Consider the following 12,399-nt stretch of genomic DNA (forward strand, 5'->3'; position numbering starts at 1 on the left):
AATATGCACTTAAATATTACACACAGTGACGTGTCAGTTTAGCCTCGTCAATCACATGAATTAAAATTGAGACCAATTATTTTAAAAAGAAGTGTCACGTCACTGTGTGCATATTTTGAGTGTATATATTATTACTCTTTATCGAATGTACGCACACAAGTCTTCTTCATCATCACGAAGTGTTCATCTTTACAAATGGGGATAACTCTTTGCTCTTCTATTTTCTCGATTGATTTGCAATCGAGAAAATGGAGAGATACAAATTTCATATGGAATAATGAGAGTCAATATAAGTGAATTTACTTCATAATATATATTTAATATATCATAATTGAAGGAAGAATACATGCAGATCTGTATAACCTTGTATAGATTTTAATTGATTTAAAACTTAAAAAAGAAATTTAAATTTTAAATTAATAATGTTTAAAAAAACTATAAAAAGTATATTTAATATATATATAGGTATATTTTAAATTAGGGTTATAATATTTATCATTTATCGTAAATAAATAACATGGTATAAAAACTGCATATAAAAAATAGAAATTTCTTTGGTAGGGGCTTCAAAAAGAGTCCGGTGGGTCTTTTTTGTGTTTACAACTCGTGAACAGTTTTCAGCGCGATTTTTTTTATGACCGTGTCTATTGTAGTTATTTAGAGCATCCTATAAATTTTCAGAAAATTCCGAATAATTCACAGTGTCGAAAACTAGTTTAAAAACAGGTTGTTGCATGTATGACTAATTTTTTATGCGTGTGAAAAATACCACGTTTGAACTTAGTTTTCAGTACTATAAATTATTCCAAATTTTCTGAAAATTTAGATCGAAAATAACACATATTATAATCCTCCTAAAAAAATATTACGTAATAAGTTATGTAAATTTTGTTTTCTTTAAATGTCCAATGAAGCATCATATCATTCTGTGGTGTGTGGTCAAAACTACTCAAGAGGTGTCCACTCTTCCCTTTATTATATCTGTTCTCCTCTCCTCACTAGTCACTTAATTACGACACCAAAGAACATGTAAGTTGTGATCATAACTATTTGTGAAATCTCTTTATAGATTTTTTTTTTGATATTTTCTTTCTTATATTCATGTTTGGACGAGTAGGGAAAATGGATTGAAGCCAATGGACTCTGAGCAACTCAGAGAGTGTGGACATAAGATGGTAGATTTCATTGCTGACTACTACAAATCCATTGAGGATTTCCCAGTTCTTAGCCAAGTTCAGGTTTTTATTCTATCTCAATCTCTTGCTGTATTATTGAATAGCAAACTGTTCTTATTACTATCTTTATGGCAGCCTCGGTATTTACATGAACTGTTACCGGATTCTGCTCCTACTCACCCTGATTCTTTGCAACAAGTTTTTGATGGTGAAGATCTCCATCTGGGTTCTCAAATTTCAGCATCTTTTTTTTTTTTATCTAAAACATGGCAGAAGCATATGGTCAAGAACAATTTTATTCTGACATTGCAGACATACTGTAATGCCTCAAATTTCCTAATAAGGTTTAGGACCTTGATTAGGAGGCCGGGAGGGCCATAATTGCTTTATTATGCTATCTAATGATAATATGCATGTTTAGGTGTATTAAATATGCATGTGAACCCATTTGTGATTAATTGGGTGATTTTCTTATTTTGGCCATTTCGGGCATTTTTGGCATATATGTGAAATGGGCGTGGTGCTTTATTATTATCTGGTTATGCCAGGGTTACCTAGCACAAGACGATCCTAGGAGGTAAGCTAGTGGGAAAGTCACAACGGGATTTAAGCTTGACTTGGAGTAAGTCAATGGGTATTTAGAGCATTACCGGGTTATTGGGTAATGGGAATTAATATTTGGTGATAAATTGGGAGTTAGTAAGACCAGGGGGAAATTCTGGAAGTTTTGACTATATTGTCCCCGGGGGTATTTTCGGGACCCCGAGCATTAGGTTTTATTGGAAACTACTTAAGCTTGAAGTAACCTTTTAAAAAAATAAAAAGAACGTTCTGTACGTTATCTCTCTCCCTAAAGTTCCCTTTTCGTTCCCGATCGCATTTTCGAAGATAACTTGAGTTCTAGGACTCGGAATCAAGCGAGGATCGAGGCATAGCAATCCTAAGGAAGATTAGAAGCTTATTAGCCGGAGGATTTAGTTGGAAACAACTCAATCAGAGGTAATTCAAGTTTAAGTTTTAAGTTTTTAAAAGTTTTTAAGCTTGAATTGGACTTTGTGAATCGTTGGGTTTTTAGTTTGTTTGAACCTCGGGTTTTGGTGGTTTTGGACTATTGGGGAGTTTGGGAACTTTGATTTAATGATTTGGGAATGTTGAGACATGTTTTTGGGAGGTTTTAAAAGGTTAAAACGAAGGAAAAATGGCTGCCCCGAAGTTGGGCCGCGGCCCTTGTTCGAAGAAGCAGGTGTCAGGAATTGGCCTTGCTGGGCGCCGCGGCCCTAGCCTCAGAGAACCCTGGGGGCCGCGGCCCAAGGTGCTAGGGCCGCAGCCCTTGCCCTGTTTTCACCCCGTTTGCTCGTTTTGACCTCGGAAACATGGTTTTAGGCCTCGGGATCATTCCTACTACCTGGATTAGTGAGGATTGATGCATGGTTATGATTGATGCATGTTGAATGTTTAAATGTAAACATTGATAGCATAATGAATGCTTGGAAATCTTGCCCATTTGCATATGATTATTGTTTAGGCATGCTGGATGATTAAGTGTCATGCATGTGATGCACGAGAAACATGTGATTAGGGCATGCCATGAATGATGAATATGAGATTGGTCAGAGCTTGAGTTTCTGCGTTTGTGCGTGATTATAAATATGCTAGCAACTGTTTAGTAAGCATGCTGAATGCCCTACGCTTGGATAATTAGCATATGATACACACTGGTAGCATTGCTTACTCATGCATGGCTCTGACTAATTAGTCAGAATTGGCAAAGGTGCTAGTATCAACTGTGAAGCCATGACTCACTAGTCAGGTTTGGCAGTGGTACTAGGCACTGGTCACGTTGCACTGACTCGTTAGTCAGATTTGGCAAAGGTGTTAGTATCAACTGTGAAGCCGTGACTCACTAGTCAGGTTCGGCAGTGGTACTGGGCACTGGTCACGTTGCACTGACTCGTTAGTCAGAATTGGCAAAGGTGCTAGCATCAGCTATGAAGCTGTGACTTATTAGTCAAGTTCGGCAATGGTACTGGGCACTGGTCACGTTGCACTGACTCGTTAGTCAGAGTTCGCAAAGGTGTTAGTATCAGCTGTGAAGCTGTGACTTATTAGTCAAGTTCGGCAGTGGTACTAGGCACTAGTCACATAGCGCTGACTTATTAGTCAGAACGGTCTTAGCGTGGATCACGCAAGCCAACAGAGATTAGATCTAATCGACCATCAGCATTGAATGACTCAAAGAGCATTAATGCCAGACCGACCTCGAGGGTCGATGAATGAAATAAGCACTTGGAGGCTAGTGGCTTACCTAGCAGCCACTCTCCCTCTTGAATCATGTGATGTTCACTCATTGGTTTGAAAGTTTTACGCTCGGTGTGATTATAATGATAATCATTTGATAATGTTTATGTAAAGTGTTATGTTTTCTTGCTGGGCTTCGGCTCACGGGTGCTTTGTGGTGCAGGTAAAGGCAAAAGGAAGCTGGACCATCCTTGAGTTGGAGAGCTTAGGTGATGACGTGTACGTATGCAGCTGCTCGACCAATACTTGGGCGAGGTTTGAAAGTGGAACTAGGGTTGAACCCTATTTTGCCGCTTAGAACGGCCTGTTGTAAACACTTTCTTGTAATAGACTCTAAAGTTATATTTTTGGGATCCCAATGTATACATTAAACGTTCTAGTGAAACGTTACATCTTAACCGAGATTTTTAATCCCTAAACCGCTAATCACATTTAGTTACACGTTTATGGCCAAACGACTCGATTAGCGAGTTTAGCACTGTTTGCAATGTGCACTGTAGCGGTCCCTGGAGATGGGGCGTTACACATATAGACTAAAATATTACCTGGGGTAACTCATTGGCAGAGCCCTAATTTTTTTGCATACTACCCTTCCAATAGCAGCATTGCTGGATTTATTGGGGAGATACTCAGTGGTGGTCTCAACATTGTGGGTTTTAGTTGGATTACTTCTCCTGCAGCCACAGAACTCGAATCAATTGTTCTTGACTGGCTTGCAAAAATGTTGAAACTTCCTCAGGAGTTTCTTTCAGCAGGTAAGACTGAAAGAATTAGTATGTTTGGATTGACCAATATTTGGAGCTTGTTTATGGTTTATCTTCTAAGGAAGTGTGATTAATACTTGAAATTTTGATTGGAAATTTTTTTATACAGGACAAGGTGGTGGAGTCATTCAGGGCACAGCAAGTGAAGCTGTTCTAGTTGTACTATTGGCTGCTCGCGATAAGTTTTTGGGGAAATTTGGTAAAAATGCTCTTGGGAAACTTGTTGTTTATGTTTCTGATCAGACTCATTCATCTTTGCAAAAGGCCTGCCAGGTATCTTCATATTGCACTTTCTATCTGATTCTCACATGTTTTAAGAATTCCAATGTTCTAGTTAAGCATATTGCTACATGTTTTTCGCATGTGGAAATTCATCGAGCAGGGCAGAATGATCATGTTTATTCGGAATTTCTTAAAAATCTGTGTCTATTTTCCTTGAACATGTTTGGTGGGGGTGTTTGTTTAATCTATGTAGCACTCTTTCAAGGTTGAACTTTTTAAGTCTTAGAAGTTTTGAGAGGTGTTACTGTTGATAGTGCCTGTTTAAATCAAATATGCTTATGGTTTAAATACAGATTGGGGGTATTCATCCAGAGAATTGCAGGATGCTAAGAACAGACTCTTCAACTAATTACGCCATATCTCCCAATGTGCTAAGCGAAGCGATTTCAAGCGATGTTGCCAATGGTTTAATTCCCTTTTTCTTATGTGCAACGGTAGCAAATGAGAACTCTTTTATACTAGCTGTACTGTATTCATCTGTAATTTTTCTCTGCTTAAGTTACTAGGTAGCCTCTATATGAGAACTTTCTCAATTTTAAACTTATTATTGCTCATATCAATCTTCCAAGAAAAAATATATTACTTCTATCTTAAACCTTCTGATCCAAGTGGGTGAAATGTTTCAAATAGACTTTATTGCACTACTAGTTTACTTCATAACACACACCAATCCAGTTTAACTCTTGTTGATGAAAGAAGCTTTTTCATTTGTCCCTACAGGTTGGTACCACTTCATCCACTGCAGTTGATCCTTTGACAGATTTGGGAAGAATAACTAAGGTAAATGAAGCCTTGTAAAATACCAAATATTTATGTCTACAAAATCTTATAGTGGCATGTGACCTTTTTCAAGGTTATGGAATTTGGCTCCATCTGGATGCTGCATACGCTAGAAGTGCTTGCATATGTCCAGAATACCGCCACTACATCGACGGTGTTGAAGAAGCAGACTCGTTTAACATGAATGCACACAAATGGCTTCTAACAAACTTTGATTGTTCAGCACTCTGGATTAAGGTATGCAAAAAGATAATCATGAATGCCACATAATTATGGCCACTAATGAACTTGGAAAATTTTCACTTCTCCATGTTTTTTAAACCTCTCTTTTTACTAATAGCTTTAGTTAGTTTGATTTGATCAAACATTGATTCAAACTGACTTGGTTTAATCTCTTCATAACAGGATAGAAATGCATTGATTCAGGCCTTGTCTACAAATCCTGAATTTCTGAAAAACAAGGTAGCCCTTTTGTAAAGCACATTATGACAATAGTGCTGAGAGATTCAATATGAGAATGATGAACCAACTTTCTCTTTTCATAATGAAACTGACATTTAGGCTTCTCAAGCAAACTTGGTTGTGGATTACAAGGATTGGCAAATACCGCTTGGACGTCAGTTTAGGTGTGGCTTTCAAAGTTCTGAATCACTCATATAGATTTAGTAGTGTATTTTTCCAAACTTGGTGTTCTAATGAACAATTATATATTTCTAATAGGTCACTTAAACTATGGATGGTGCTATGCCTTTATGGTTTAGAGAACTTACAGTGCTACATAAGAAACCACATCAACTTGGCTAAACACTTTGAAGACCTTGTTGGTCAAGACCCAAGATTTGAGGTAATTCATCAAGTAATAGCTATTATCTTCATGTCAGAGATGTGCATGGAGTCAACTAGTACTAGAAATTTACACATATAACCTACATACATGTTCTATTTTTCTCATAGTCACTTCTACAATAGTTTCTTTTTATCATTTCTGAGACACTAGACACCTTGTCTAAACACCATTTTGCAAAAAAAAATGATCAAATAAAGGCTATTCTGCATTTTTATGTGTTATGTTGGCATGGCAGATGGTCACTCCTAGAATATTTTCTTTGGTTTGTTTTCGTCTTCTGCCGAGCTCCAAGGATGAAGATTTGGCCAACAAAGTGAACCAGGAGCTGTTGAATGTTGTGAACTCATCTGGGAAAGCTTTCATTTCTCACACAGTAATGAGCTCACTTAGTCACTATAGTACTGATCAGTTCATATATTCTGATAGTGAAATTAGTAATGATATCATTATATATGTATGTGTAAATGCAGGTGTTATCAGGCAAATATGTGCTACGCTTTGCAATAGGAGCTCCATTGACTGAAGAGAGACATGTCAATTCAGCTTGGAATGTTGTGCAAGAGAAAGCTTCTAAACTATTAACAGCTTAAAAACTTTGTAAGATGAGTCTTTCAAGTCCAACTTTTATAAATGAAATGTCTTTTGATCTTATTAGAGATTGGGGCAATTTTTGGATTTAACTTTTGGGGTGGGTGCTTGTTGTTGGGTTTTGCTTTATTGTTTTTGTAACCACGGTATTCCTCCGCCATAAGTAAGAGCTCTCAATCTTATTGGGTGGGGGTCAGCCTAACTTTGACCTCTATCTCTTTTTCAAAAAAATAAATGTCTTTTAATTTTTTTTTATGTATATTTTTTAAGAGTAATGATAAGTACACTCAAAATATGCATCCAAACATTATACTTGGTGATGTGGTACTATTTTTTAAACAGCAGGTCCCAATTTTAGTAAATGCGATTGGTTAGGCTAAACTGTCATGTCACTGAGTGTAATGTTTATGTAAATAATTTGGGTGCTTATATCATTGCTCATTTTTTTAAATAGCATTTTTCAACACTCGCAATACTTTAATGTACAAATATTGAATGACAGAGTATTAGTGAAGCTAAATTATGTTCAAAGGCAATTATCCATTCATTTCTATAAATTTATTTTTAAGTTAAATATATTTGAAATAATATTATTTTTTACTCAAATTATAAGTTTATAAATGTGACTCCTAAAATTTCAATTTGGATACATTTAGATATTTACTCTAATTTAGGCTAAAGTTTAAATATGTATATTGTCTTTCTTTATTTTATGTGGATTTTACGAATTTTTTATTTGTATATTTATTTATTTTTGGGTCCCACCTCAAAAATCTATATTTAAAATTGGTAACAACTTTTATTGGACGGTCTAAAAACAAAAGATGTTTTGCAAAAAAAAAGTACTAACCTATCAACAAGTAAAAACACTCAGCACGTTTTTACAAATTAATATTTTAAAATGCATGTTTATACTAATTATTCTAAAAATAAAAATTATTTGCACCGATTTCATGAAAAAATAAAAGGTACCTAAACATTTTTAATGATACAACTAAACATGTTCTCTTTTGTTGAATAGACATGTTTTTTTTTTTGAAAAAGGAATTCAATTTATAGATTAATTATCCTCATCAGCCAGATGAGAAATACAACGTTCAGCAATATCATAAGACAAATGATCATAATCATCCTATAAACGAAGTTTTGACAAAGAATGAACCACTTTATTCGCCTCGGGAGGAACAAAGTGACATGTTTTGATTTGGTATTTTATTTTATTAAATCTTATATACTTAAGTATTTGTTTAATCTAATATTTTTAAATGATTTTTATGCCTCCCTCAACTAAATTTAAAGCCTCTTCAACGAATGATGTTTAACGTCCAAAATGTGACAACCACTAAGCGGTGGTTGTAGTATAATCGGGCGGTCGATCCACAAGGAGGTAACCTAAAATCAAAAGATTAATAGAAAATAACACAAAAAGTTAGTAACAAGAAATAAATAAAATTGTAAATGGAAAGAGGTTTGAGATTTTGGTATTGTATTTTTTGATGAAATGATAAACTGAGATAGGTGAGATAAATGTAAGATGTAACCAAGAGTTTGAGAAATGGAAAGGTTTCAAGAATCATCCATATGCTTGCTTAGTTACTTGGTTACTTGATTTACAAAAATACACAAGTAAATAGTTCACATCCCAACATTTACTTGGACAATCTAACATTAGAGTCCATATTCTTTTCTAACAAAAGTCCATTACTTTAAAAGCACAAAGTTAATCCTATGAAAAATCTAAAAATGACAAAATACCCAAGGGCAATAATGCAATAGAAGATTAGACATAAAATTATGTATCAATATTACTTTTACTAATTAGAAGGATATAGAAAGAACATGACTAATCTTATATACTATTAGCATAAGTAAATAAAGATAACAAAATAAAGATAGAGATGAAAGAACATAAATAACTCAAATATATTACATTAAGAACATAGTAAATCAAAGTAGCAAAATAACATCACTTGCATATGAAATCATCCCTAACCTTCCTAGGAAGATTAGGCCATTATGCTCATGATTCTCACAAAATTCTAAGAAGAAAATATGAGAAGAAAGTGAGTGGAAATTTTGCTGTAGTTTCTCTACTCTAAAAATTACATACCAAATGTGAAGAAAGTGTCCCTATTTATAAATGGAGAGAATGACTAAAAAGAAATTAAACAACAAAATGGAGTTTACAAAATAAATCTGAAATATTAATTATAAAATATGATTTTGAAAAATCAAATTTTATTATTAATATTAACCTAGCTATTTTGGTGTATGGTCATTTTTTTCCTTTTCTAAAATACCACAAAAACATGAGCTTAAAAGCTCAAAATAGCAATTTCCAAATCCCAATACCCACAAAACATGGTTGGTGACACAAGAGGGTTTTGACCCATTTTCAGCCAATGAGGGAGTGCCACGTAGGCAGGCTGGAATGAAAGCTGAAGGGTGCCTTGGGCTGAACTGGGCCTGCGTGGGAATTGGAAGAGGCTAACTTTGGTGCTTTGGGCTGCTACTGTTGAAGCAAATTTGGAAGACAGGTGTCCTCAAGCTGGGGTCACGTTAGAAGCTTGGGAGAGTTGTTGGGCCATGCATTGATGGAGGAAGCTGCTATGGACCTTCGGCTGAAGGAGAATTGCTGAAGGAAAAGGAGGATGACGTTGGGCTTGGAGGTGAGCAGGTTGGCTGGCTGGAACCATGGGCCTGCGTTGGGCCTGGAATGAAAAAGAGAAGTTAACTACAATAATATCATTTTCAGCTCTCATTTTTCAAGTTTAATTCTTTTCTTTTCTTTTCTATATATTTTTTTCTTTTAATTATGCTCAAATGCATTATAATTCATATAAAATATTTTTAAATTAAATTAAAACTAATATTTTCTATTTAAAGAATATATCATAATAAATTCAAGAAAATATTATTCAAAACTTAATTTAATTTGAACTTAAACTTGATAAAATGACATCTTTTGAGCACTAATCAAATGATCACACATCGATCGGAGTATATTCAAGAGACCTTTGATCATTTCCAATGCAAGATGTAAAAATAGTGCTAAATTTAGCACAAAAAGTTAATAATTGATATATTTGGCACAACTTTTATAATTATGCTCTAATGCATATAGATATAAAAGTGATATAAAATAATATACATTTAATACCAATAATAAATAAGATACCATAAATATAAAATAATAATAAATAATGACAAAAAATTAAATAAAAAAAAGATCATTTAATGTCGATAATATATAGGATAACCAAAAATAATAATTAATGACAAAAATAGTAAATAAAAAAGTGAACATCTGATTTGGATCATGCTATATTTTTATCCAAATTTGGATAAACTTAAATGTGTTAAATTTGGTATAGCTTTTAGCACATCATTAGAGAAGTTTTTCTTTGAAGTGTGTTATATTTTAGCAATGCATTATAGATTTGCATATCCATTGGAGATGCTCTTATGTTTAGGTACATCGGAGACTCTTATCCTTGTGGGTCTTGATGGTAAAGTTTTCCATGCTCTAGATGTTGTGTTCTCCGGTGTCGCCGTCGGTTGAACTTCTTTGTCTATCTAAATTTTTGTTGATGTCTTTACTAGGCTGGCAGTGGTTGTTGTTGTTGGTGGCTTTGGGTTTTGTTTGTTATGTTGGAAAAATAATTATTTTTAACAATATTTTATGAGATAAATAAGCTATAAAAAAATATATGAAATGTAAACTCTTCTTTCTTCTCCTTTAATACTATAAAGAATATGGGAGTTCCACATTGTCTACAAATCACTCATTTATTTCCCTTTAATAATATAAAAAGAGAATTTCACCTCTTTTTCTCACACCATTTGAAGAATTAACTCAATCTTATTTTCCAATTTCTAGCAAATTATGTACTTATATGCAAATTTATTGAATCATATAAAAGTGTTTTATCAAATTTTTGAAAATAGTCCAAATCCTTTCTGGTGCAATACAATCCTCCTTCTGTTATGAATGTTGTGTGGATCCGATCTTCTGATTTCATTGGGATCTGATTGTATCCGGAGTAGGCATCTAGGAAGCTCATTCTTTCAAACCCTGCCGTGGCGTCTGTCATCTGATCGATTTTTGGTAGAGGGTAGCTATCCTTTGGACATGCTTTATATAGGTTGGTGTAGTCTATGCATACTCTCTTTTTCACGTTCTTTTTGGGACCACGACAGGGTTGGCTAGCCAACTGGGATATAGGCACTCTTCGATTGCCCCTATGCTCAGAAGCCGTTGTACCTCCTCCTGGATGACTTGGTTTACTTCGGGAGCGAATCTCCTCTGCTTCTGCTTGACGGGTGGGAAGCTGTTTGATATATTAAGGTTGTGACTCATGATGGAAGGGTCTTGATGGACCCAAAACGGGTATGTTTAAATATTTATACTCGCAAGCGCACGAATCGTATTTATAGAATAGTTTTCGTGTCAGCACGAGGTCGAACCCAAAGGAGTTGTCTAAAATCAAAAAGAAAACTATTTTAAATCAAAAGTAATAAATTCTAACCTAGTTCCAAAGATTGATGAGTTTTAATATTATGAACATAAAATAAAAGATTGAAAAATAAAGCTATTTAAGAGAATGAAAATAAACCAATAATGATTTGACAATAAGTGTTAAAAGAAAAGATTATTAAGATACTAGAATCCACAAAATGTAAGTTTAATAATATTTATTAGTATATTGATTCCCAAGTTTTAGTGATAGTTAAAATAATTTAAACTATCATTTTCCAAAAAGATTTATAATTTTAAACACAAATTTCTTATAAAAAGATAGGATTTTTCTTCAATTTTCAAAATTATAATTTCAAAGCATTTAGTGTAAATCAATCTAATGAAATAACAAATAAATCAATGAACATTATTTATAAGGCAAAACATAATATTTTTGTTCTAAGCATGGATGTGTACAATTTAATGACACATCTTACACAAAGAATATTATGTTTATGCACTAATGAAGAACAAAGTGCAAATATGTTCTAACAATCTAAAATACAAGATATTTAAGATGAAAGAAATATATGTAGAAGAAAAATCCATAAACTTTGTTGTATTACAAGGGAAATCAACATACAACATAAATATTACCTAGTTACAAGTTGCTTCATCATGATCTTAATAATCTTATGAAAAATATTAGAAGCACATAACTAGAGTAGAAATTACAAAATAAATGACATACATACTTGCAAAATGCTCTTGAAAAACCCAAATGGAAGAGAGAATGGTAGAGAGAAAGATGGTAACCAAAACATTAAGCACCCTAAAATGGTCTTTAAAACACTTATTTATAGCCAAAATGAGATTATTAAAATAATCAATTTAAATTAAGTAAATTGATTAAATTAATAATAATATGGTAAATAGGGGTAAATTATAGGAGTGATGATGATTTTGGGTGAAAAATGTGTAGAAAAGTGGGTAAAAAGGTGGCATTTTTGTCATAGGGGACAAAATGAAAAATGGTGGGCTCAAGAGGTGGCTGAAGGTGTTGGTGGCAGGTGAATTCGGCTGGCTTTGGGGCTGGGCCGAATGGGCTGAAGTGGTGCAAGGCAGCTTGGTGAAGGAAATGGGCCTTGAAGGAAATGGGCCTCATGCATGCATGGGGAGGAAGGCCCACGTTTGGGCTTGGAAGAG

The 12,399-nt window shown here is 34.1% G+C and overlaps 1 pseudogene; it reads left to right on the plus strand.

The window, feature by feature from the left end:
* The first annotated feature begins 1,120 nt into the window (after positions 1–1,120).
* On the plus strand, positions 1,121–7,073 carry LOC133784033 (phenylacetaldehyde synthase-like; annotated as a pseudogene).
* The last annotated feature ends 5,326 nt before the right edge of the window (positions 7,074–12,399 follow it).

This window comes from Humulus lupulus, chromosome 1 (assembly GCF_963169125.1).
Source record: "Humulus lupulus chromosome 1, drHumLupu1.1, whole genome shotgun sequence".
Lineage (NCBI taxonomy): Eukaryota > Viridiplantae > Streptophyta > Magnoliopsida > Rosales > Cannabaceae > Humulus > Humulus lupulus.